Source organism: Pantherophis guttatus, chromosome 13, assembly GCF_059756535.1.
Source record: "Pantherophis guttatus breed Tessera chromosome 13, ASM5975653v1, whole genome shotgun sequence".
Classification (NCBI taxonomy): Eukaryota; Metazoa; Chordata; class Lepidosauria; order Squamata; family Colubridae; genus Pantherophis; species Pantherophis guttatus.
Genome location: NC_142075.1, coordinates 19038907 through 19063231, shown reverse-complemented (window position 1 = coordinate 19063231; position 24325 = coordinate 19038907). Strand labels below are relative to the sequence as shown.

The 24325-nt window shown below is 40.8% G+C and overlaps 1 long non-coding RNA gene across 1 annotated transcript; it reads left to right on the top strand.

Moving 5' to 3' along the window:
• The first annotated feature begins 353 nt into the window (after positions 1-353).
• On the top strand, positions 354-23106 carry LOC148112172 (uncharacterized). Its single transcript, XR_015729818.1, has 3 exons — positions 354-507; positions 1503-1630; positions 22449-23106. It is a non-coding gene; the product is annotated as an uncharacterized LOC148112172 (long non-coding RNA).
• The last annotated feature ends 1219 nt before the right edge of the window (positions 23107-24325 follow it).

The following is a 24325-nucleotide window of genomic DNA, read 5'->3' as shown; positions in this document are numbered from 1 at the left end:
GCAGCGACAGATGTTTCTTTATCATGTCACAAAGAAAAAATATGGTTTTATCTTAATTTTATATATTAGTTCTGTTGTGTACCTCACTTGATCTTGATTATTTTACTTCCTGCCAGGACAATATACAGATCAAGGCTTAAAAGGTGACCCCTCCCCCCCAACACTGGACAGATGGGAAGATAGCCTTCTAATCATCTCAACCACCAAGAAGCCCAGAATGAATCCACCATGTGTCTTCCATGGAGTAAGGGCTGTTCTGCGGCAAAGAACGTTCCCTTAAAAATAAGGACCATCTGGCAATTTCTACTTGGCAGTAAAATTTGACACATTGTGACAGCACAGCATCCATCAGTGATGACTGACTAATGATGTGATTATTCACGTGGAGTTATTGAGAGGCATACTTATGGCACAGAAGGAGCAGAGCCTGACCCGAATGTAAGTAGAAGTAACAGCAGAAGATCAGTACCTCGGAGAGGGAAAAGCTGCGAGAGCTGGTTAGAAAAGGTACATCTCGCACCGTTTTGTAGCATGTGGCTCACAGCGAGTTGGGAGCATTTGTTGCTTGCAAGATGGCAAGGTGGAGATCATCCAGCCACACAATGGGTTTCCTTTCCAGAGCTAAAGAAGCTTGTAGCACATGCTGTTGGCCATCAGCTATCCAACTTTGGGGTGTTTGTTGCTCTTTGAAGTTGTTTTTTTTCCCCTCTTGTAGACATTTCATGCAGGAACCAGGATAGAATTCACAAGTAGAAATAGAAATAGAGTAACAGAGTTAAAAGAGACCTTGGAGGTCTTCTAGTCCAACCCCCTACTTAGGCAGGAAATCCTACATCACTTCAGACAAGTGGTTATCCAATCTCTTATTAAAAACTTCCAGTGTTGGAGCATTCCCAACCTCTGGAGGCAAGTTGTTCCACTGATTAATTGTTCTCACTGTCAGGAAATTCCTCCTTAGTTCTAAGTTGCTTCGGTCCTTGATTAGTTTCCACCCATTGCTTCTTGTTCTACCCTCAGGTGCTTTGAAGAATAGCTTGACTCCTTCTTCTTTGTGGCAGCCCCTGACATATTGGAACACTGCTATAGTACTACGAGTTTATTTCATGCTACCTATATGCAAGAATCTGAGCTACTAACGGTCAGACGAAATTGGTGCCAGATAAGAGTTAATGGACTTCAAGGGCAGGCTGGACTTAAGTCTCTTACCAAGAGTATAGACTCCAAACTGATGATGCATTTGAACCCTAAGGAGAGTGGTGGCTCACGTACTTAGGACACTGGGTTGGAGATTAGCAAACCCATGTTTGAGACTCCAGAGCTGCTGAAGTAGGATGAGCTCCCATCATTCACTCCAGCTCCTTGATGGGGACCTGAAAGGAGCAATGGTGATGTCACTGGCTAATCTTTCAGCCTGGAAGTGTGTTAAACAGTGCCTCTGACACCAATTGGTTAATTATGACTCTTCCTCAGGCTAAACTTGGTCATCTCTTGTATCTTCCTAGCCACACTGTCTGGAATCTTTCATGGATCTATGGAGAACTCTTCCAGATCCAGTTGCTTGCTGCATCACTTTGCTGTCTTCCCAGTCCAAACTATACCTGTAAGAGGATAAGCAGAATAGAGAATCAAGGTACAAAATGCATAATACTCTAAGGACCTTTGACAACTTCATTGCCATCAATGTAGCTTTTAAGTCTGGAAAAAGCATATCTGAACATTGAAAGAACTTAGAACATAGAATAATAATCAATACATTGTGGTTGATCTTGAGGGCCTATTGAAGGATCAGGTTTCCCCTTTCTCAGTTGAGTGCACAATGCCTTCTACTTTGTACTCATAATTACGGTTATGACTAGCAATGAGCTATCGTGAAAAAAAAAATCTCAAAATGCATCAACTTACCATGTAAATAACTAAATAATACATCTGAGAATTATGGCTAATATACTGCATGGTTACACTTGACCTTTGAAATGAACAAGGTTTGCTCATATCAGAAGTTAGGAGACCAGCTATGACCAATTAAATTAATTGCTTGCACAATGTACAGGGGGAGGAAGGGTGATGTTTTATGTTGTTGGTATAATTTGCTCAGAGAGATTTGCAAAACATTTAAAACAATTAATTTGTTTGTCTGCTTGTTCGGGCTGTCCTGGGAGAGCCCAACTTTGAACCTCGATGTTTCCTGTTCTTCAGGATTTCAGCTACAACAGGCAATCAGACAGAAAAAGGCCTTTCTAGCATTTGCATTGAGAAATGTTGCTCAAGGAGATCCTCAGCTAAAGGATTTTTTTTTAATTGTCAGATTTTCTAATGAATAAATTATGTCTGCCATTTAAGCTGGTCAAAGCAGAACATTTTTTCTCAGGGCAATCTCAGCTGTTCACCAAGTTTGATTATCACTTTGAGATTAGAATAGCTGATGGGTGACATCTACTTTCTTTCCCTACCGGTTTGGAAGTGCATGCACTGCTCGTGTGTGTGTGTCGTCACATGCGATTTTGGACCCTCTGTGCATGCGCAAAGCTTTCTGCACATGTGCAGAGGGTAAAAAACAGGTTACTTCCTGGTTAAAACCAGGAATAATGACATCGGGGTGGATGGGCGGAGTCTTGATCTGCCGCTGCTACCAGTTCTCTGAACCACCTGCCGCTACCAGTTCGCCCGAACTGGTACGAACCAGTAGCATTTCACCCCTGAGAGACAGGGGTTAAAAAGGACCAGTCTTGAGTTTGTCAAACTGGTCAGTATCTGTTAAACAGCAAAGAAAAACCCTAGCTAAAAGCCTAATTTAAGTTTTGCATGGGAAAATCTATACAAGCTTTGCTTGTTGTTTTGACTGCAATAAGTAGGAACTGAATTAGAAGCATTTCTGTAAAAAGGAAAAATGCAGGGTGGAAAGGCCAAGAGTTGGGATTGTTACCAGGCTATCATCGTGTGCTGAATCAGATAATGATCTTGACTATGTTGTTTAGGATTAACAGTTGACCTAGAAGTCAATTTTAATCCATCACTGGGAGGGGAAAATTGCTAAATTCCAAACTGAGTTGAGGGTGGACTATTCAGGCAGAAACTGTGACTGACTATTACGGAATCAACATGTACAAGACAGATAATGATGGCTTGTAAGTAGTAATTATATGAGAAGAGCAACAGTATGGAGGAGTATGGTTTAGCTTTAAATCCTACTCAGATGTAGAAGGCATAGAAATTTGGATGTTGGCTCCAAGGTTGGGCTCCAATGTCTGAAAAACACCTTTGTTATAGAATTCTGAATAGAATAGAATAGAATAGAATAGAAGATAGAGTAGAGTAGAGTAGAGTAGAGTAGAGTAGAGTAGAGTAGAGTACAGCAGAGCAGAGCAGAGCAGAGCAGAGCAGAGCAGAATAGAATAGAATAGAATAGAATAGAATAGAGAACAGAAAAAATGGAATAGAATAGAAGAGGAATAGAAGAGGAATAGAATAGAATAGAATAGAGTAGAGTAGAGTAGAGTAGAGTAGAGTAGAGTAGAGTAGAATAGAATAGAATAGAATAGAATAGAATAGAACAGAACAGAACAGAACAGAACAGAACAGAATAGAATAGAATAGAACAGAATAGAACAGAATAGAATAGAATAGAATTCTTTATTGGCCAAGTGTGATTGGACACACAAGGAATTTGTCTTTGGTGCATATGCTCTCAGTGTACATAAAAAGACAAGATATGCTCATCAAGAATCACAAGGTACAACACCCAGTGACAGTCATATGGTAGAATAAACAATCAAATCAAATACTAGGAAACAATCAATATCAATATCAATCAGAAGGATACAAGTAACAAAGTTACAGTCATGCAGTCATAAGTGGGAGGAGATGGGCGACAGGAACAATGAGAAGACCAATAGCAATAGTAATGTAACCTAATGTGAATAGTTTGACAGTGTTGAGGGAATTATTTGTTTAGCAGAGTGACGGGAAAAAAATGTTCTTGTATTTAGTTGTCTTGGTGTGCAGTGCTCTATAGCGTCGTTTTGAGGGTAGGAGTTGAAACAATTTATGTCCAGGATGTGAGGGCAAACCAATGTTCTGCTTTGTTGGATAAGACTCAGTTCGTCTTCTACGTTGGCAAGTCTATGAGTCTTCTTTGCTGGATAAAAGGGATGTAACGATTTTATATGCAATAAAATCTACTTCTTTTATTCTAATTGAAGTTTGCATGTAGCCTTGGAATCATCTATATGGAATGGAGATGGTTAGGGGCAAAGAATCAGAATACATGCTATGTCCGAGTTCAGAAGATTTCAGGAATTTATTGCTCGAGTCTACGCACAAGAATGTAGTCAAGTAAAGTTCAAGTGTTAAACTGGCAGTAGATAAGGGTCAACAGAATGGAAGACAAGTTGGACTTGGATCATTTGTGGGAACGTAATGATTCTAGGCTGATGACTCACTTAGCACCACCTCTACTTCTGCCTATTCATCTCCTAGAGAAAGTGTCTTACAGTCAGTTGTAAGTGGAATGGATGGAGGTAGCCAGGGACCTTTTCCTTTTCGCTGCCCATGCATATGTGGTGCTAACTACCGGTTCGCGCGAACCAGTAGCTTTTTTTTTTTTTTACCACTGGTTCGCCTGAATTGGAGCGAACCGGTAGCATTTCACCCCTGATAGAGATCCATATCATACATATTGACTAATATTATTTTGAATGATTCCCTTACTCTTGCAAGTTTTTCATGTATTGCTGCAATGATAATAGGACAACAGAAATTGTCCTTGTTATGCTCACATACCGTATTTTTCGGAGTATAAGACGCACCGGAGTATAAGACGCACCTACCTTTTTTGGTGAGGAAAAGAAGAAAAAGAAATCTCCCTCTGCCTCTGAGCAATTTTGCCTCGTGACAGCAAACAGCCTGCTTTACTTTCAGTTTCATTTTCAGCATAGCTTGATTAGCACAAGGAAAAAAAAAACTGCTCCAGTAATTTACCTCTTTGCAGCAAGCAGCAGAGCCCTGTGCAAAACAACTGAGAGCAAATCAGCTGAGAGTTGGGAGGCCGATCCAATCGACTTGTGCTAATCAGGCTGTGCTGAAGCTGAAAGGAGCTGTTTCTTCTTGCTGCTTGCTGCAAGGAGGTAAACTGCTGGGAGGCAGAGGCCAAAGGGTGGGGGCCAGTGGGTGGACGGGGCTACATTCGGTGTATAAGACGCACCTAAATATTCACCCCCTTTTAGGGGGGAGAAAAGTATGTCTTATACTCCAAAAAATGCAGTAGATTAAAACTAAGAAGCTTAAGTGAAAGGTTTATATTTTATTAATTAAAAAAAATTAATGTGGATGGATGAGGGAGTCTTCACTTTCCTACTGGTTAAGGCCCTGTTTCAATCAGATTTTACCTTTAAAAAGATGAAGAAGATGTTAGAAAGGGTGAGAAAAAAAAAAAGAAATTTCAAATAGATGGATTTTCTACTGCTGTGATGAATGTCATGTGGCTGGATATTTAAAAAGAAAAGGAGGCGAGAGACTCAGAATAATGTCTCCGTAAACTGTAATTTAGATAGATGCAAGCTGTGTCCTTCAATCAAGAAAATTATAGGCACACAATTACTGGTTTTCTTTATTAAAAATTTTGATTTTAACATACTGTCGAAAAAACAAATCAATTCCTCAAAATTGCATCAACCCGACATTGTTTCTATTGAATCAGAATTAAAATGTATGTTATTCCCCATCATTTTTCTATGCCGAGAGAGAAAAAACAAAATAATGATTTGGATGCAAGCTCTTTCTACATTTGATCCTCAAAGCAGACCTGAGTGAGATGCAGTGGCAAAAAAAAAGAGGCCCTGATCAATTTTTCTGCAATGTAGAGAAAGGAATGTCCACATTCTGGATATAGAGAGGACCAGGTGAAAGAGCGAGTAAAAGAGGCCATCTATGTTAGAAGAAGCTCAAACTGCCCAAGGAGCTGCTGATACAGCTCTACAGAGGAATTATTGAGTCTGTCATCTGCACCTCTATAACGGTCTGGTTTGGTTCTGCAACCCAACAAGACAGACACAGACTTCGGAGGACAATTAGAACTGCGGAAAAAACAATGGCTACCAACCTGCCTTCCATTGAGGACCTGTATACTGCAGAGGGCTGTGAAAATATCTACAGACCCCTCGCATCCTGGACATAAATTGTTTCAACTCCTACCCTCAAAACGAAGCTATAGAGCACTGCACCCAGAACAACTAGACACAAAAACATTTTTTTCCCGTACGCCATCACTCTGCTAAACAAATAATTCCCTCAACACTGTCAAACTATTTACTAAGTCTGCATTACTATTACTATTAAACTTCACATCCTTCCTATCACCCATATCCTCCCTCTTATGACTGTATGACTGTAACTTGTTGCTTGTATCCTTACAATTTATATTCATTGTTTCCTAGTATGATTTGATTGCTTATTTGTACCCTATGACTATCATTAAGCGTTGTACCTTGTGATTCTTGACGAATGTATCTTTTCTTTTTATGTACACTGAGAGCATATGCAACAAAGACAAATTCCTTGTGTGTCCAATCACACTTGGTCAATAAAGAATTCTATTCTGTTCTGTTCTGTTCTGTTCTGTTCTGTTCTGTTCTACTCTACTCTACTCTACTCTACTCTACTCTACTCTACTCTACTCTACTCTACTCTACTCTACTCTACTCTACTCTACTCTACTCTACTCTACTCTATTCTATTCTATTCTATTCTATTCTATTCAAAATTGAACAGCCTATATACATTAATTAAGCAGATTATTTGGCTCCTTTCTCTTGGAACTCAGGACAAATTACACTTCCATGGTGTCTCTGTGATGGTCCCTGTATTCCTTAATTTTTTTTTTTTACTAAGCCTTTTAATAAATAACATGATCCATGAATCCTTTCTAGAAGGTACAGCTCAAGAAAGAAAAAAAAGTCAAGTTGGGAGCCAAGTTGGGGCAACTGAATTAAAGTGGTGGGGCTTTGAATGGGCCATTGTAGCTGCCATCTTGACTTTTTTGACCTCTTTGGAGGTCTGCAGAATGGTCATGAAATCACAGCAACCACTAACATGATTGCTAATCTTTACCCTTTTGAAAAGAAAGGATGCACTTCACAACATTTTTTTTGTCCAAGAGGTTATGATGGCTGCTGCTGATTTTCTAGCTTTAAGTGGAATTGACACGGTGACAAAATAATTGGGGGGTAATTTTACTTCTTTGTCAGTTTTAATGAATGATTCACGTGGCACCCTCTTTTACAGATACAGCCATTTCTGATGTGTTCTCAGCTGAGGCCTTCCAGATCCTTCAAAGCTTGCTACTTAAAACTATTCCTTCTGTGTATTTCTCTCCCCCTACCCGGGAAATTGTCTATGTCCCTCCCCCTTCCCCCTTGTTAATAATAGAGCTGTCATTTCTAATAAAATATGAAGCCACCCTCTAGGGAAAGGATGCAAGTGATACAGAGTAGGGCAGCTGAAGCGCTGGACAGAGCAAACACAAATGCTCAGTGGCTCGTACAGGGACACTTCTCATTAAACGAGAGAAAGCTCAGGGCCTTGACGATCTGCCAATGAAGATGCCCAGGCGTTGTGAGATTAGAATTGCGTTCTGCTGGGCACAATCTAACACGCCACATGGGCCTGCCCTCGAAAAGCTATCAGAAGCTGTATCTGGCCCACGGTTCAATAGGTTGGGCAGCTTTTAGCATTTCACGACACATATGCTCATGTAACACTGCTACTCCTAAGATGGGTTGGATCTCAGTAGGCTTTTTGGTGTAATTCAAGGGGCTGATTATCCTCCATGAAGTCCAACATGGCATAGCACCAGGCTCTTTGCAGGCCACCTGTCTCCAATTGTTTTTGCTTGCCTCACTGGAACTGATGAGGATGATGTTACCCGTTCAGTCAAGTCCAACTCTTGATGATCCTATGGGCTAGGTGTCAACTCTACATCTTCCAATCTTTTTCTCTGAGTTTTTCTATGTTCTGGCTGATGTTAGCTTTTGATGGTGTCCAGCCACCATGTTCTTTGGTGGCATGGTTTCCTTTTACTGCTAACTCTTCCAAATATAATTGCTTTCCCCACGTGACATGGCCAAAATAAGTGAGACACGGTTTTGCGATTTGGCCTTCTACTGACATGTCTGGTGCTATGAACTCCAGTATTTGCTTGTTAGTCACCTTTGCCATCCAAGAAATACGCAGGAGACTTCCCCAGCACCACAGTTCAAACAAGTCAATTGTCTTCCTGTAGAAAAACCCAGTTCCTTCCACTACAGCTAACATGTTCCAAGTCCCTTCCTTTAAGTGATGTCTACTTGCTGGACTCAGATGTTATGTCTTCTCTGTGACAGGACCTGTCCTGCAGAATGACATCCCTCTGGAGATCTAGATGTCCCTGAACATGGTAGCCTTTCTCAAGGTACTTAAGATCAGGCTGTTTTTCCAGGCATTTGAGCCAGGAGGTTAGCCAAACTTTGCTGTTTGACTGGTTTTTATTGTTGTTGTTGTTTTGTGTTTTAAGTTGAGAATGATTTTTTTTCCTGTTTTGATCACAGACATTTCTGATCTGGATTGCTGGTTTAATTTTACTGCTTGGTTTTAATTCTTGTACACCGCCCGGAGAGGAGAGGCCAGATGAAACAAATAAAAACATTTTATACACATTTAGAACAATAGAACAATAAAATAACAGAGTTGGAAGGGATCTTGGAGGTCTTCTAGTCCAACCCCCTGCTTAGGCAGGAAACCCTACACCACTTCAGGCAAATGGTTATCCAACATCTTCTTAAAAACTTCCAGTGTTGGAGCATTCACAACCTCTGGAGGCAAGTTGTTCCACTGATTAATTGTTCTAACTGTCAGGAAATGTCTCCTTAGTTCTAGATTGCTTCTCTCCTTGATTAGTTTCCACCCATTGCTTCTTGTCCTGCCCTCAGGTGCTTTGGATAATAGCTTGACTCCCTCTTCTTTGTGGCAGCCCCTGAGATATTGGAAGACCGCTATCCTGTCACCCCTAGTCCTACTTTTCATTAAATTGGACATACCCAGTTCCTGCAACCGTTCTTCATATGGTTTAGCCTCCAGTCCCCTAATCATCTTTGTTGCTCTTCTCTGTATTCTTTCTAGAGTCTCCACATCATGGCAACCAAAACTGAATGCAGTATTCCAAGTGTGGCCTTACCAACAGATACCAAGTATGTCCCAATAGAACAGACCTTCTAGGTATACGGGAGGAATTTATGGGTCCAAACAACCAATGGATGAACTTGGTATTTTTTAGCCTCAATCCTGATCTTTCTGCCAATTAATTTCATTGAGGGATTTAGAATTCTAGCGCAGAAAGAACAGGAACATCTCTTTCATTGTTGGGTTAGTGATTTCATCAATCTCATTGATGACCTCCCTTACTGATCTCGAATTGGTTACATCTGCTCTCAGTGCTAAGCAGAAGTAGAATAGAATAGAATAGAATAAAATAGAATAGAGTAGAGTAGAATACAATACAATACAATACAATACAATACAATACAACACAACACAACAATACAATACAATACAATACAATACAATACAATACAATACAATACAATTTTTATTAGCCAAGTGTGATTGGACACACAAGGAATCTGTCTTTGGTGCATATGCTCTCAGGGTACAAAAAAGAAAAGATACATTCGTCAAGAATCATAAGGTACAACACTTAATGATAATCATAGGGTACAAATAAGCATATCTGTATGATATATAATATATGCATAATATAAAACAGACATCTTGCATCAAACTCTACAGGAAGGAAATCTGACAGGGGAACTGCATAAATGGAGCATTCTGCTTTCTTACTAAAGGGGAATCAAATGGATGATTGAACGAATGAATAAATAAATGTACTTCCATTAACTTCCAACTAAAAAAATAATAATCTGTGCTTAATTCTCTCCACTCGACAGTCCTATTGACCAGTCAGCCATGACTTTTTTTTACTATTAAATATCTAGTAGTACTTGCCAACTAAAGATAGGCTCAGAAACAAAAAGCTGCAAAAGCAGTTTATCACCAATGCTAATTATCCAATTATGCAGCATCCAAGAATACACAGATTCAAGGGGGGAAAAAAAGCCATTGATTTGCAGTTCTCCTCCAGATAAGGGTTGAGAACATTTATTTACTTACCGTACTTAGAAGCATAAAGAAAAATTAGCCATGTTAATGGTCTGTTGCCTCCAGTCCTTTATATGCAATCACGCCATATGTAATTCTTACTATACATCATATAATGTGCACCCGGTTCTGTGGCAGAGCAGGATCTGACTCAATGCTGGAATTATTCTTGCAAATCAAAAAAATTCAAAGCCATTGCAGGAGCTCATGGACCATTAGCTACACTTTGTATGGTGAAGTGTGGCATGCTCTCCTTCAGTAAAATAGAATAGCTTGTAGCTTGTACGCTGTTCATTGTTATGATTCACAACAATCTCAAAGGTGCTTTTTCCAAAGACAACTGGGCTTGCTCTTTGTTTCTTCCTTCCTTCCTTCCTTCCTTCCTTCCTTCCTTCCTTCCTTCCTTCCTTCCTTCCTTCCTTCCTTCCTTCCTTCCTTCCTTCCTTCCTTTCCTAGTTTGTCAAACATGTACAAGATAGCAGGTATAAATATGAACATGGACATGAACGAAGAAAATGAATACAAATAAATGGGGACAGTAGGACAGGGACGGTAGGCACACTGGTGCACTTATGCAAGCCCCCTTTACGGACCTCTTAGGAATGGGGTGAGGTCCACGGTAGACAGTCTAAGGTTGAAGCTGTGAGGGTTTGAAGAGTCTGGTAGAGCATTCCAGGTGTTGACCACTCTGTTGCTGAAGTCGTATTTTCTGCAGTTGAGTTTGGAGCAGTTTACCTTGAGTTTGTATCGATTGTTTGCCCGTGTATTATTGAGGTTGAAGCTGAAGAAGTCATTGACAGGTAAGATGTTGTAGCAGACAATTTTGTGTACTATGCTTGAAGATGTTTTGCTTCTCATCCAAGAGGTTTCTTCAGCTCTGACTGAATGGTGGAGGATGAAAGGATTTATATTCCTTGCAGTCAGTCAGTCAGTCAATCAATCAATCAATCAATCAGAATAGAGTTGGAAGGGACCTTGGAGGTCTTCTAGTTAAACCTTCTGCTCAAGCAGGAAAGCCAGTCACCTGGTCGTTAGCATTCTCTCTGAGAGTCATTGAGGCCATTTGGAGGTTTATCTGTGCATAACTGCCATAATTCAGATAGAGTTGAATGCCTCCATTCTCCACCATTCAGTCAGAAGCTTCTTGGACTCTCTTTGTTTGGACTGGATTCTCTTTGTTTGTCCTTGAAGATCGTTTGCTTCTCAACCAAGAAGCTTCTTCAGTTCTTTACTTCTTCAGAAGTGAAGAAGCTTCTTGGATGAGAAGCAAAATATCATTAAGGAAGAAGAAGAAGAAGAAGAGGAAGAAGAAGAAGAAGAAGAAGAAGAAGAAGAAGAAGAAGAAGAAGAAGAAGAAGAAGAAGAAGAAGAAGAAGAAGAAGAAGAAGAAGAAGAATCCAGCTGCCTTTTGAAAAAAACACATTTGGGACAACCATGACCTGGATGACTGAGAATCTCCATAGAGATTCACAATGTTAGATTGCAGCTGCCAGTTCTTTAGCTGGTATTGGTCTCCATATGCATTGAGTTCTTCACAAGAACCTAGGATGTTGTAAACCCAGACCATAGGAACCTCTAGACTGGGAATCCTTTGGGGAAATTTTACGGGCCAGGATTGTTGTCACCAGAACTGCTGCTGTTGTCCCTTGTAATGGCCACAGCAAAGGCAACCATGCAAGATCCAAGAACGATAACTATTGTTGACTGGACTTACACCGGTTTGTACACCGTAACTGACACCGTGCAGATTGTGAAATGGACCACACTGGTGATACAACTCAGTCCTGATAAATTTTCACATCTCTGAACTTCAAGCCTCTCTAGGTTCTGCTTCATTAGAGAGCATTTGATCGGCATTCATTTCATCGTGCATTTTGCCCGAAGCCGTGGGCAAAATTGGAACTGTGATCCGAAGGCTTCCTCTGGGCAGCCTTTGACATAAATATGCAACAGTATTCAATTGTTTAGCACTAATTAGCCTGATTAATTTTGGAAAGGTTTAGTTTCCCATTAAACAGTGTCTCTCTCTGGGTTAATTACTGCGAGAATGGACTGAGGAGAGTAGATATATGTGAGCTGTACTGAAAATAAATAATAATAAGAAGTATCAAATAAGTTTCTCAACAAATTGATCAAAGAGACTAGAAAGTTGAGGGGAGAGTAGTTCACTTGATCTGCTTCTGCGTGAATGTGTTTTTCTAACTGATTCTGAATGAGCTGCGGTGGCGCAGTGGTTAGAGTGCAGTACTGCAGGCTACTTCTACTGACTGCCGGCTGCCTGCAATTTGGCAGTTCAAATCTCACCAGGCTCAAGGCTGATTCAACCTTCCATCCTTCCGAGGTGGGTAAAATGAGGAGCCAGGTTGTTGGGGGGCAATGTACTGACTCTGTAAACCGCTTAGAGAGGGCTGTAGAGCACTATGAAGCAGTATATAAGTGTTAGTGCTATTGCTATGTAAAGCACTATGAAGTGGTATATAAGGCTAAGTGCTAAGAGCTATTGCTATTGCAAGCTAACTCTGCCTACCACCAGCAGTTTGACTCTGACTGGCTCAAGGTTAACTCAGCCTTCCATCCTTCCGTGGTGGGTAAAATGAGGACCCAGATTATTGGGGGCAATAGGCTGACTGGGTAAACCACTTAGAGAGGGCTGTAAAGCAGTGTAAAGCGGTATATAAATCTAAGTGCTATTGCTAGTGGTATTTTTAAAATATACCTTTTGAGTAAGCCATGATGATGATGATGATGACGGTTTTTCAAATCTATTACACCAGGTTGAGATACTTAATACATCTGGAGTTTAATCTGTACTTTTTAACCTTCCGTCGTTCCCTTAAAACCCATCTTTTCCAGCAAGCCGGGTTGGCTTAAGAAATTTTTAAATTCTTTTAATCAGTCTGTGATTTCTTAACTTTTGGGCCAAAATTTATATATATTTTTAACTGTTTTTTAATATTTGTATTCTATGTTTTTATCTTGGCTGTACACCGCCCTGAGTCCTCAGGGAGAAGGGCGGTATATAAATTGGAAATTAAATTAAATTAAATTAAATTAAATTAAATTAAATTAAATTAAATTAAATTAATTAAATTAAATTAAATTAAATTAAATTAAATTAAATTAAATTAAATTAAATTAAATTAAATTAAATTAAATTAAATTAAATTAACTCCCTTCACCTTTCTTTAATCTTCTCCCAGTTTTTGTGAAGCAGAAAATATTCCTTAATCCACGAAAGCCTGTTTCATATTGCAGCTTACAGGAAACATCACAAAAGCCTTTGGAAATATGATCTTGGCACATAATCGCCTCCTTTAGACTCCCATCTTATCTTCCCATATTGAAACAAAACTTGCAGTATACTTCTCAACCCAAGGATGGCATTTCATTTTGTAAGGTAGCGTGAGAGAAGTTAGTGCCTGAAATCTGCCAGGCTGATAATATTATTTTTCGGTTGATGAGCTGGAAAGCTTATGATTATCTAAAGCATCCATTTTGAGGGGGCTAGTTTTCAATATCCTGCAGTAAAATTAAACCCTGAAGCATGGGTGAGACAATTTTAGGCGGGGGACATGAATAAAAAAATCAAGTAGTCCTTGATTGATGACTACAATAGAGCCTGGAATTTCAGTCATTGTGGTCATAAGTTGAGGCACCCCGACAGTCATAAAGGGAGTCATCATGATCATGAAATGAATCCCATGATCTCTAAGTGAACCGTGTAGTTAATAGAATAGAATAGAATAGAATAGAACAGAACAGAACAGAACAGAACAGAACAGAATAGAATAGAATAGAATGGAATGGAATTCTTTATTGGCCAAATGTGATTAGACACACAAGGAATTTGTCTCTGGTGGATAAGCTCTCACTGTACATACAACAATAGCAATAGCAATAGCTTTTAAGACTTACATACTGCTTTACAACCCTCTGTAAGCGGTTTTCAGAGTCAGCGTATTGCCCCCAACAATCTGGGTCCTCATTTTACCCACCTCGGAAGGATGGAAGGCTGAGTTAACCTTGAGCTGGTCAGAATCAAACTGCTGGTGGTAGGCAGAGTTAGCTTGCAATAGCAATAGCGCTTAGCACTTAGCCTTATATACCACTTCATAGTGCTTTACATAGCAATAGCACTTACACTTATATACCGCTTCATAGTGCTCTATAGCCCTCTCTAAGCGGTTTACAGTGTCAGTATATTGCCCCCAAAAATCTGACTCCTCATTTTACCCACCTCGGAAGGAGTCAGCCTTGAGCCTGGTGAGATTTGAACTGCCAAATTGCAGGCAGCTGGCAGAAGTAGAAGTAGCCTGCAGTAGAAGTAGCCTGCAGTACTGTACTCTAGCCACTGTGCCACCGCAGCTCATCTCTACACCTCAACATTACCCATAGTCATTGTAAAAATATACATTCATCATAAAACATTAGATAAACAAATCCATTCTCCCGAAAACTGGCAAAAACCACCAGAAACTGACTAAAATCAGTTGCAAATCATGATTACGTCACCATGGAATGGTGTAACTGTTGATAAATTTGAGCTGGTTGCCAAGCTCCGGACATGAAATCACATGATCTAGGAAGGACGCAGCAGTCATAACTTCAACGATGGGTTGTAAGTAGCTTTTGGGAAATCCGTCGTAACTAATGATCATTAAACAGATGGCCGTAAGCCGAGGACTACCTGTACTTGGTAAATTGACTCTATCACATCTTTATTTTGACAGTTTTAAGCTCCCAGAAATAAAATCGCAAGTTAGCAGAAAGGTAATCTCTGGGCTGGATACACAGATGTGTCAATGCACTGAATCTTAAGAAGAAACGTGAAAAGTACTTAGCTGCATCGTTAAATGGGAAAATGATAGCTGTGTTATTAAAAAAGATAAATACATTTAATGCCTAGATGTACTGTAAAATAGGAAGATGCCCTGTTAACTTCGCGGAGAAACACTATGAAAGGCATTGATGTGCGTGGTTAAATCACCTTAATGCATTCGGATAGATTGCCGCAGGTATCAATGTTACATGAACGAAGAAGAGGCAGGAAAATGACATTCAATTTCTCTCTTCTTTCCTTACAAAGCGGGGAGTGCTATTTCAGTGGGATAGTGGGAAAGGGACGAACGGATTGCTTGCGAAAAATAGTAAGACCTTCTTAATGAATCTCAGGAAACGGCTTCAGAGTAATTCAATTTTTTTTTAAATTTGATTTATATGCCGCCCTTCTCCGAAGACTCAGGGCGGCTTACAATGTGCTCAGTAATAGCCTTCATCCTTTTGTATATTTATACAAAGTCAGCTTATTGCCCCCACAAACTGGGTCCTCATTTCACCTACCTTAGAAAGGATGGAAAGCTGAGTCAACCTTGAGCCTGGTAAGATTCGAACCTGCAGAAATTGCAGGCAGCTGTGTTAAATAACAGGGTGCATTAAACCACTGTACTACCAAGGCTCTCGTGCTATATTAATAGCACAATAAGGAAAAAGGTTTGAGCATCGCGTCATACAGCTGCCGTCCTGTTCCAGAGGTGCTTTTTCAAAAGGCAACCGGACTTCTTTTGTTTTTCCTTGAAGTTGTTTCTTTCTTTGTTTTTTCTTGAAGATCTTTTGCTTCTCATCCAAGAAGCTCCTTGAACTGAGAAGTGGAACATTTTCAAAGGAAAACCAAGAAAAGTCCAGTTGCCTTTTGAAAAAGCACCTTCGGGACCAACCCTGACTTCGATGGCTGAGAATCTCCATAGACATATTGCTGCCCAATTTCTTGTATATTCTTTTGTCTCCTTAAATTCACAAACCCACCTATTTACCGTTGCATTTAGTCTGGTCCTCAGTTACTTCTTCTTTTGAGGAAGCTAAAAATTACACCAATCGTCTGTTTAGCAGAGTGCAGGAGAAATGCTCCATGTTCCTCTTGTTCCTTTTTTTTATTAACGTTTGTATTACATGTATTTTTATCATTCGCTGTTCACCGCCCTGAGTCCCTTAGGAATAGGGCGGTATATAAATTTAATAAATAAATAAATAAATAAATAAATAAGAGCCGATAGATCGAATTGCCATTTTCCGCATCTTTTCCGGGGGAGTTGCAGACAAAGGGAAAATCCCTTATATAGAAAGCAGAAGAAACTTTATTTATGATCCCATCTTTCTCTTTGAAGATATTCTTCTGAGCCTGCTACACTTTATGGTAGCGTGATGTTGATGGAAATCCCAGCCATACACATTTAGAAGGTACAGGCTCGAGAAAACGAGTTAAAATTAATTTGGAAAATCATATTAGTCTCCAACTTTTTTCAACTCCTACCCTCCAAATGACGCTATAGAGCACTGCACACCAGAACAACGAGACACAAGGACAGTTTTTTCCCCAACGCCATCACTCTGATAAACAAATAATTCCCTCAACACTGTCAAACTAGTTACTAAGTCTGCATTACTATTAATCTTCTCATCGTTCCTATCACCCATCTCCTTCCACTTATGACTGTATGACTGTAACCTTGTTGCTGGTATCCTTAAGATTTATATTGACTGTTTCCTTATGACTATCATTAAGTGTTGTACCTTATGATTCTTGATGAATGTATCTTTTCTTTTATGTACACTGAGAGCATATGCACCAAGACAAATTCCTTGTGTGTCCAATCACACTTGGCCAATAAAGAATTCTATTCTATTCTATTCTATTCTATTCTATTCTATTCTATTCTATTCTATTCTATTCTATTCTATTCTATTCTATTCTATTCTATTCTATTCTATTCTATTCTATTCTATTCTAAAAAGAGAGGAAGATGAAGTAGACATATAGTCAAAACCTACAGCCATGTCTGTAAAAAACAATCGGCTTTGATTTCAATCAATACGTTATTTTCAATCAATTATGTATTTTTTCTTTCAATATGCTTTTGCGTGTATTCATGAATATTTGGGGAACAGGGTCAAAACCATGCCCTACATACTTTGGGGAGCGCAAAACCGCGACCCACCCACTTAAAAACCTAGCCCAGTCCTCAGACTCCAAAAATAGTGAATTTCAGTGGAAGAAAAAAAAAATCATTCTTATATTAAAGGTGTGATGTAACACTGTTTTATTTTCTAGCTTGCAAGCTTAGAATTTTCAGTCGGTTCTCTCGCTTAAGTGCCAAATAAGATTGATCCTGAAAAAAAAAAATAATAATCCAGCCAAATTGCTTGAGAGCCTTCCCTACCCCTTTGACGAATAAATGACCTGAAATGTTTGACAACCTTCTGTCTTTATATAAAAGCAACTGGTGTTTTTTTTTAAAACTGATTTACCTAGTTTCCTTGAATTGGCAAACAAACAAATCAATCAACCATTTTATTTTCTGGGAAATGTGTTTTGTTTTGGAAATAATAACTGAACCTGTCTAGATGAGACACTGTACAAGCAGTATGCTGTGGGATTCTATGAATTTCAAAGTTCAACCTTGCTCCATGGTGGCGCAGCAGACTAAAGCACTGTTAAGTAACACCAGCTGCCTGCAATTACTGCAAGTTCAAAATCTCACCAGGCTCAAGGTTGACTCAGCCTTCCATCCTTTCGAGGTAGGTAAAATGAGGACCTGGTTTGTGGGGGCAATAAGCTGACTTTGTATTAAAAAAAGAACACCGCTTGAGGGGGGCAAAGCCCTACTAAGCAGGTATACAAAAGTATGAAGGCTATTGCTTAACGCATTGTAAGCTGCCCTGAGTCTCTGGAAAAGGGTGGCATATAAATCGAACCAATAAATAAATAAATAAATTTAAAATGGGCAAGAATTGGGATTTAGCTAAAGGTACCGTATTTTTCGGAGTATAAGACACACCTACCTTTTTTGGTGAGGAAAAGAAGAAAAAGAAATCTCCCTCTGCCTCTGAGCAATTTTGCCTCGTTACAGCAAACAGCTGCTTTACTTTCAGTTTTGTTTTCAGCATAGCTTGATTAGCACAAGGGAAAAAAAAAACCTGCTCCAGCAATTTATCTCTTTGCAGCAAGCAGCAGAGCCCTGCGCAAAACAGCTCAGAGCAAATCAGCTGAGAATCAGGAGGCCGATGGAATCAACTTGTGCTAATTAGGCTGTGCTGAAGCTGAAAGGAACTGTTTTTTCTTGCTGTTTGCTTGCAAGGAGGTAACTGCTGCGAGGCAGAGGCCAAAGGGTGGGGGTCAGTGGGTGGGCGGGGCTACATTCAGTGTATAAGACACACCTAAATTTTCACCCCCTTTTAGGGGGGAAAAAAGGTGCATTTTATACTCCAAAATATACCGTAAAATAACCCTGCAGAACAAAGAAACAGACCATTTCTGGCAGCCTGACAAGTGCAGATCCAGGAACCTTTGTGGAATTACCTGACTGACAGGAAACATTAAAGCTGAGCCTGAATGAAAGACCTGGTGTTATCGTTGCAACCTTTCAAGCAACCAATCTCTATGCTTCGGGATTGTCTACTCGGGTGAAATTGTTAGACATTACAAAGGTAAGCTGATTGGAAGAAAGTCAGAAGGATTGCTCTCCCTTTTCCACAAGCCGATGCCAATGTGTTTCTAATCTCGCCTTTCCAATGGGAGATTTAAGGACTTCCATCAATTACCCCAATAAATAAATTCATCAGGATTGTTTGCTTGGCATGCTATGGGGTTGCAACGGAATTATTTTGACATGACTAACCAGAACTTGGAAAGGTCTCCCCATCTGGGAAAACAAAAGCAAAGAAGAACAACACGATAAAGAGGAGACAGCGAGAGCTTTGTGAAACAACAAGTGATTCCAGAAACTGACAGGTGAAACATTTCTCATTTCCTCCAGTCCTACCTCAATACACCTCAGCAAGTGAACCTTAGCAAGTGCTATCAGCACTTCCTATTCGAGTGGCGGTGGTTTGCTATGATCAATGATCCTTCTTTTCTGCCTTTTATTGTGTCGAGCTTAAAGAATAAAAAGAGACCGTCTCTTTTAATTGTCTCTGAAGTCCTACAGGATCCAAAGTGATCAACAGACTTCTACATATTGGAAGGAAGTGCTGAGCAAAGTATCAAGAGGTTATCTGGGAAAGATTTGACTTCATTTGCACCAACCGATATTGTGTAAGGGAAGGAACTTCATGCAGATTAGGTATATGAGTGCTAGTTGTTCCTGACTCTAGGGGGCGGTGCTCATCTCTGTTTCTAAGCCGAGAAGCCTGCGTTGTCTGAAGATGTCTCGGTGGTCATGTGGCCAGCATGACTCAACACCAAAGGCGCACGGAGCGCTGTTACCTTCCCACCAAAGGGGGTCCCTATTTTTCTACTTGCATTTTTTAACTGCTTTCAAACTACTAGGTTGGCAGAAGCTGGGAGAAGCAACGGGAGCTCACTCCATTACGCGGCACTAGGGATTTGAACCGCTGAACTGCCGACCTTCTGATCAACAAGTTCAGCGTCTTAGCCACTGAGCCACGGAATCCCCTCATGGAAATTAGATTGTGCCTATTCTGGTAAATTATTTTTGGGAAGATGGGCTGGGTCACTTTTAACAGAATAACAGAGTTGGAAGGAACCTTTAAGGAAGGAACCTGTTCAAACAAGAGACTTGAAAGGTTCAAAATCCCTAACTGGTCTTGGTTAGGTTATGAGGGATCCCCATGGAGTCCAAAGAGTGTAAGATGTCGAAAGTTGAACTGATGACCAAAGTAAGAAGCTCCTATCTAAAAATCCCCAAGACAAAATTCTTCTGAAATCAAGATCAAGTGAATGAACTCCTTCTCATGAACAGAACTCTTCAAGCCAACTGCTGAACATAGGTGGACTTCAAACTCTCCCAATTTCAACAAAGCAGTTGATGGAAGAATTTCTGTAAAGCCATCGGTGCTCTCTGAGCTTGATTGCTTTCCTGCAGATGTCTCATGACCCAGCAAAATAACATCTTCAGAATCTTTTGAGTACGGGACTGCTACTTATCAACTATTAAATGGAACCAGAAATGATGACTCTTGGACCTAGTTAGAATCTTGGTTGTTTCCCATAATTGTTATAAATGTGGATAGACTGTGTGTTAGCTTGGAGCTCTTCTACTTCTTTGTGTATAATCCGTTTTTACTATCCAAACAACTCATTAGACTCAAAACAATGACATCTCTGAAACAGAGCAGGAGAGACACACATTCACAACAGTAGCTTTTTTTGTACAAAACCAAGCATTGAGCTAGTCCGATGATGGACAGAAGTTTTTTTTTTTTAAAAAAAACCCTAATTCAGAGATAGGCAATCTAGTGCATACAAGCCCCACAATCCCCAACCTTTGGTCATGTGGATGGAGGCTAATCAGAATAGAAGTCTAAAACATATGGAAGTGTTGTGGCCCCGCCCTCTGAGCCTATCTCATCGGAGGAAGAAAGCTCCGAACATGAGGAAGAGGAGTCAGCCAGGCCTCCCTCTCCAGGCCCTCCCCTCTGGCACTGTCTCAGGTGCCGGCCGAGGGAGAGGAGATTAGCCAGGAGCCAGGTGTCTCTGATGAGAGTGAAGAAGGAGAGCCTTCGTTCCTGGATGCACGCCAACGAAGGCGTGATAAACGGTTGCAGCAGTTAAGGAGGCGTGCTAGGGATTAGAACTGAGTCACTGGACCACACCCCAGAGACTATATAAGAGAGGGTGGTGGCTGGTAAAACTCCGTGACGAACAAAAATGAACTTTGGCTAGTCACTTGAACAACGTCTGAAGCTGCCGAAAGGGATATTGTTTTGCTGGACTATTTGCAATGCGTATGTAATTTTATGTTATCTGTTGCAGTAAAAGCTCTTGGCAGACGGTGATTATATTGCTGCCAAGTTTGAGATAACGACCTGTGTGCGTGCCAAGTACTTTCTTAACCCTCGGCTGGCTGTGTTTGTGTGTGTGTGTGGACGGGGACAGATCAGGAAGAAATATTTAGCTCTGGCCTAAATATCTGTTTTTTTTCTCTCCTTTGCTAGGAAAATGTTCCATTTCTTAGTTCATTTTAGTTGTCTGCATCTATGCTTTTATTTACTTTTATTTCTGAGACAGTGAACTACCAAATGGTACATAATATTCTAAACTACAATACTCTGTAGATATATCTAAGAGGGAAATGCTACTTGCTGTTTTATTATTTGCATCTCTTTCATTACAGATTAACGTTAGGATGGCTTTACTCTGCTGTAAGCACAGTGTTGAATTTCAAACTACGGTACTTGTTTTAGAGGTTCCATAAAACTAGGGCATGGAATATTGAATCTAGCAAATAGTGTCATAATTTTGAGGAAGTGGGAGGAATTCCAGAGGAAGGAATGTACCTTCTTATTGCTGTTGGCTGCCAACTTGTTTTTCTCAGAGCCTCTTGATCTAATAGTTGAATTCAACTCTCTGTGTTGCAGGAATTGGGTATGCCTAGTTTAATGAAATATAGGGATGCGGTGGCTCAGTGGCTAAGACGCTGAGTTTGCCGATCAAAAGGTCGGCAGTTCAGCCGTTCGAATCCCTAGTACCGTGTAACGGGGTGAGCTCCCATTACTTGTCCCAGCTTCTGCCAACCTAGCAGTTTGAAAGCACGTAAAAACAGAGATGAGCATCGCCCCCCTAGAGTCGGGAACGACTAGCACATATGTGCGAGGGGAACCTTTACCTTTATTTAGTTTAATGAAAAGAAGGACCAGGGGTGACATGATCGCAGTGTTCCAATATCTCAGGGGTTGCCACAAAGAAGAGGGAGTCAACCTATACTCCAAAGCACCTGAGGGCAGGACAAGAAGCAATGGGTGGAAACTCATCAAGGAGAGAAGCAACTTAGAACTAAGGAGGAATTTTCACCCTGTTACGCGGTACTAGGGATTCGAACCGCTGAACTGCCGACCTTTCAATTGACAAGCTCAGCGTCTTAGTCCCTGAGCCACTGCGTCCCTTCAGAAAAAAAAAAATCCCTGCATATATATGACTTAATTCTTATCTGCAATAAAAGAACCCATCTAGTCATATTGAGCCTTGGAGGATGTTTATGCTGCCAGATACATCCAGAATAATGGGCTGTGGTTTTTTTGGTTTTTTTTTTAGAGTAGAGATTTATTAGCATGACTGGAATAAAATCTGATTCCAATGGAGCAAACATGCACAAGGGTCAGCCCCAAAGTATTATAATTGAATAAGGACGATGTTTTTCTGTTTAATAGGATTTCCCAAATGTAAAAAAAAAAAAAAATTGCAATTGGCAATTCAGTGTGTTCTACTGAGATTGATACTCATTTTTCCCTCTGTCAAACTCTGTTTGTAGAAACGACCAAGATGTGAGCTACTAAGGGACCGGAGCTTCTTGCCTTGAGGCAGTTGTCTTCCTATGGGCTGGAGGTCATTCTAAAGACAGCGCATGGAAACTGGACTGATAACCATAAGGGCTGTTGGTGACCTATTATAAAACAAACGACTTTGCTCTCTTTTGTAGTCTACCCACACTAGAGTGCAAATATTTATTTATTTATTTATTTATTTATTTAATTTGTATACCGCCCTTCTCCCAGAAGGGACTCAGGGCGGTGAACAGCCAAAATTAAAAAACATACAAATGCAAAAGTTAAGATAATTAAAAGAATTAAATCATTGGCTACCCAAATTTAAAACCCCAAATCCATAAAATTTAAAATCCCAATTAAAAACCATTTAGGCTAGGCCGGCTTGATGAAATAAAAACGTCTTCAGGGCTTTACGGAAGGTCCGGAGGTCCGGGATCAATCGTATTCCAGGAGGCAGCTCATTCCACAGGGCGGGTGCCCCCACAGAGAAGGCTCGCCCCCTGGGGGCCGCCAGCCGACATTGCCTGACCGACGGCACCCCGAGGAGGCCCTCTCTGTGAGAGCGTATTGGCCGGTGGGAGGTTATCGGTGGCAGCAGGCGGTCTCGCAAATACCCTGGCCCTAAGCCATGGAGCGCTTTAAAGATGAGAACCAACACCTTAAAGCGCACCCGGAAGACCACCGGGAGCCAATGCAGCTCGCGCAGGAGAGGTGTTACGTGGGAGCGCCACGTCGCTCCCATAATCACCCGCGCTCCTCAGGGGGAGCCCCATGTAGAGAGCGTTACAGTAGTCCAGGCGTGACGTAACCAAGGCATGAGTGACTGTGCACAAGGAGTCCCGATCCAGAAAGGGGCGCAACTGGCGTATCAGGCGAACCTGATATTGACTCAAAAACAAGGAAGCTCATGCGTATGTTTCTTTTCATTTCTTTTCTGGTTTTCTTTTGGGATCTGAGACATCGTAAATAGGAAAAATTGGGCAGGTCGTTGTTTTTTCCCCCTCCCTGGTACACGATCTAAGGATTGGAGAGTAACCAAGGGACCATCTGCTTCCCTTCTTCATTTATCATTAGGCACGAGTGTGAGCCCAACGCTAGCGGACAATGAAGCATGGAGAAGCCATTTACAATAGCCCATGGGTTGGAAGAGTTTTAAAGGCAACGTGCGACGGAGGAATAAATCATTGTTAAGTAAGGCAAACACCCCGGTGCTGGAGAGTCCCGTTGGCAAAAGCAAAGACACTGCAGAAAAGTGCAAGTGTTTGCTAATTCATTGGAGTGTTATCCTTCAATGTTGGAAGGCTTGAGGCATGGTGACTCATCAGAGGTCTTGTAGTGGAGCCACCTCCATTCTACAGCTGCTCGTTTCCCCACTCGTTTCCTCTGTGTCCACCAGGGGTGAAATTCAGCAGGTTCTGTTAGGTTCTGAAGAACCGGTAGCGGAAATTTTGAGTAGTTCGACGAACCGGCAAATACACCCCTGGCTGGCCACAGAGTGGGATGGGAATGGAGATGGATGACATGATAGCAGGGTTCCGATATCTCAGGGGCTGCCACAAAAAAGAGGGAGTCAAGCTATTCTCCAAAGCACCTGAGGGTAGAACAAGAAGCAATGGGTGGAAACTCATCAAGGAGAGAAGCAATTTAGAACTAAGCAGAAATTTCCTGCCAGTTAGAACAATTAATCAGTGGAACGACTTGCCTGCAGAAGTTGCGAATGCTCCAACACTGGAAGTTTTTAAGAAGAGGTTGGATAACCATTTGTCTGAAGTGGTGCAGGGTTTCTTGCTTAAGCAGGGGGTTGGACTAGAAGACCTCCAAGGTCCCTTCCAACTCTGTTATTCTATTCTATTCTAAATAC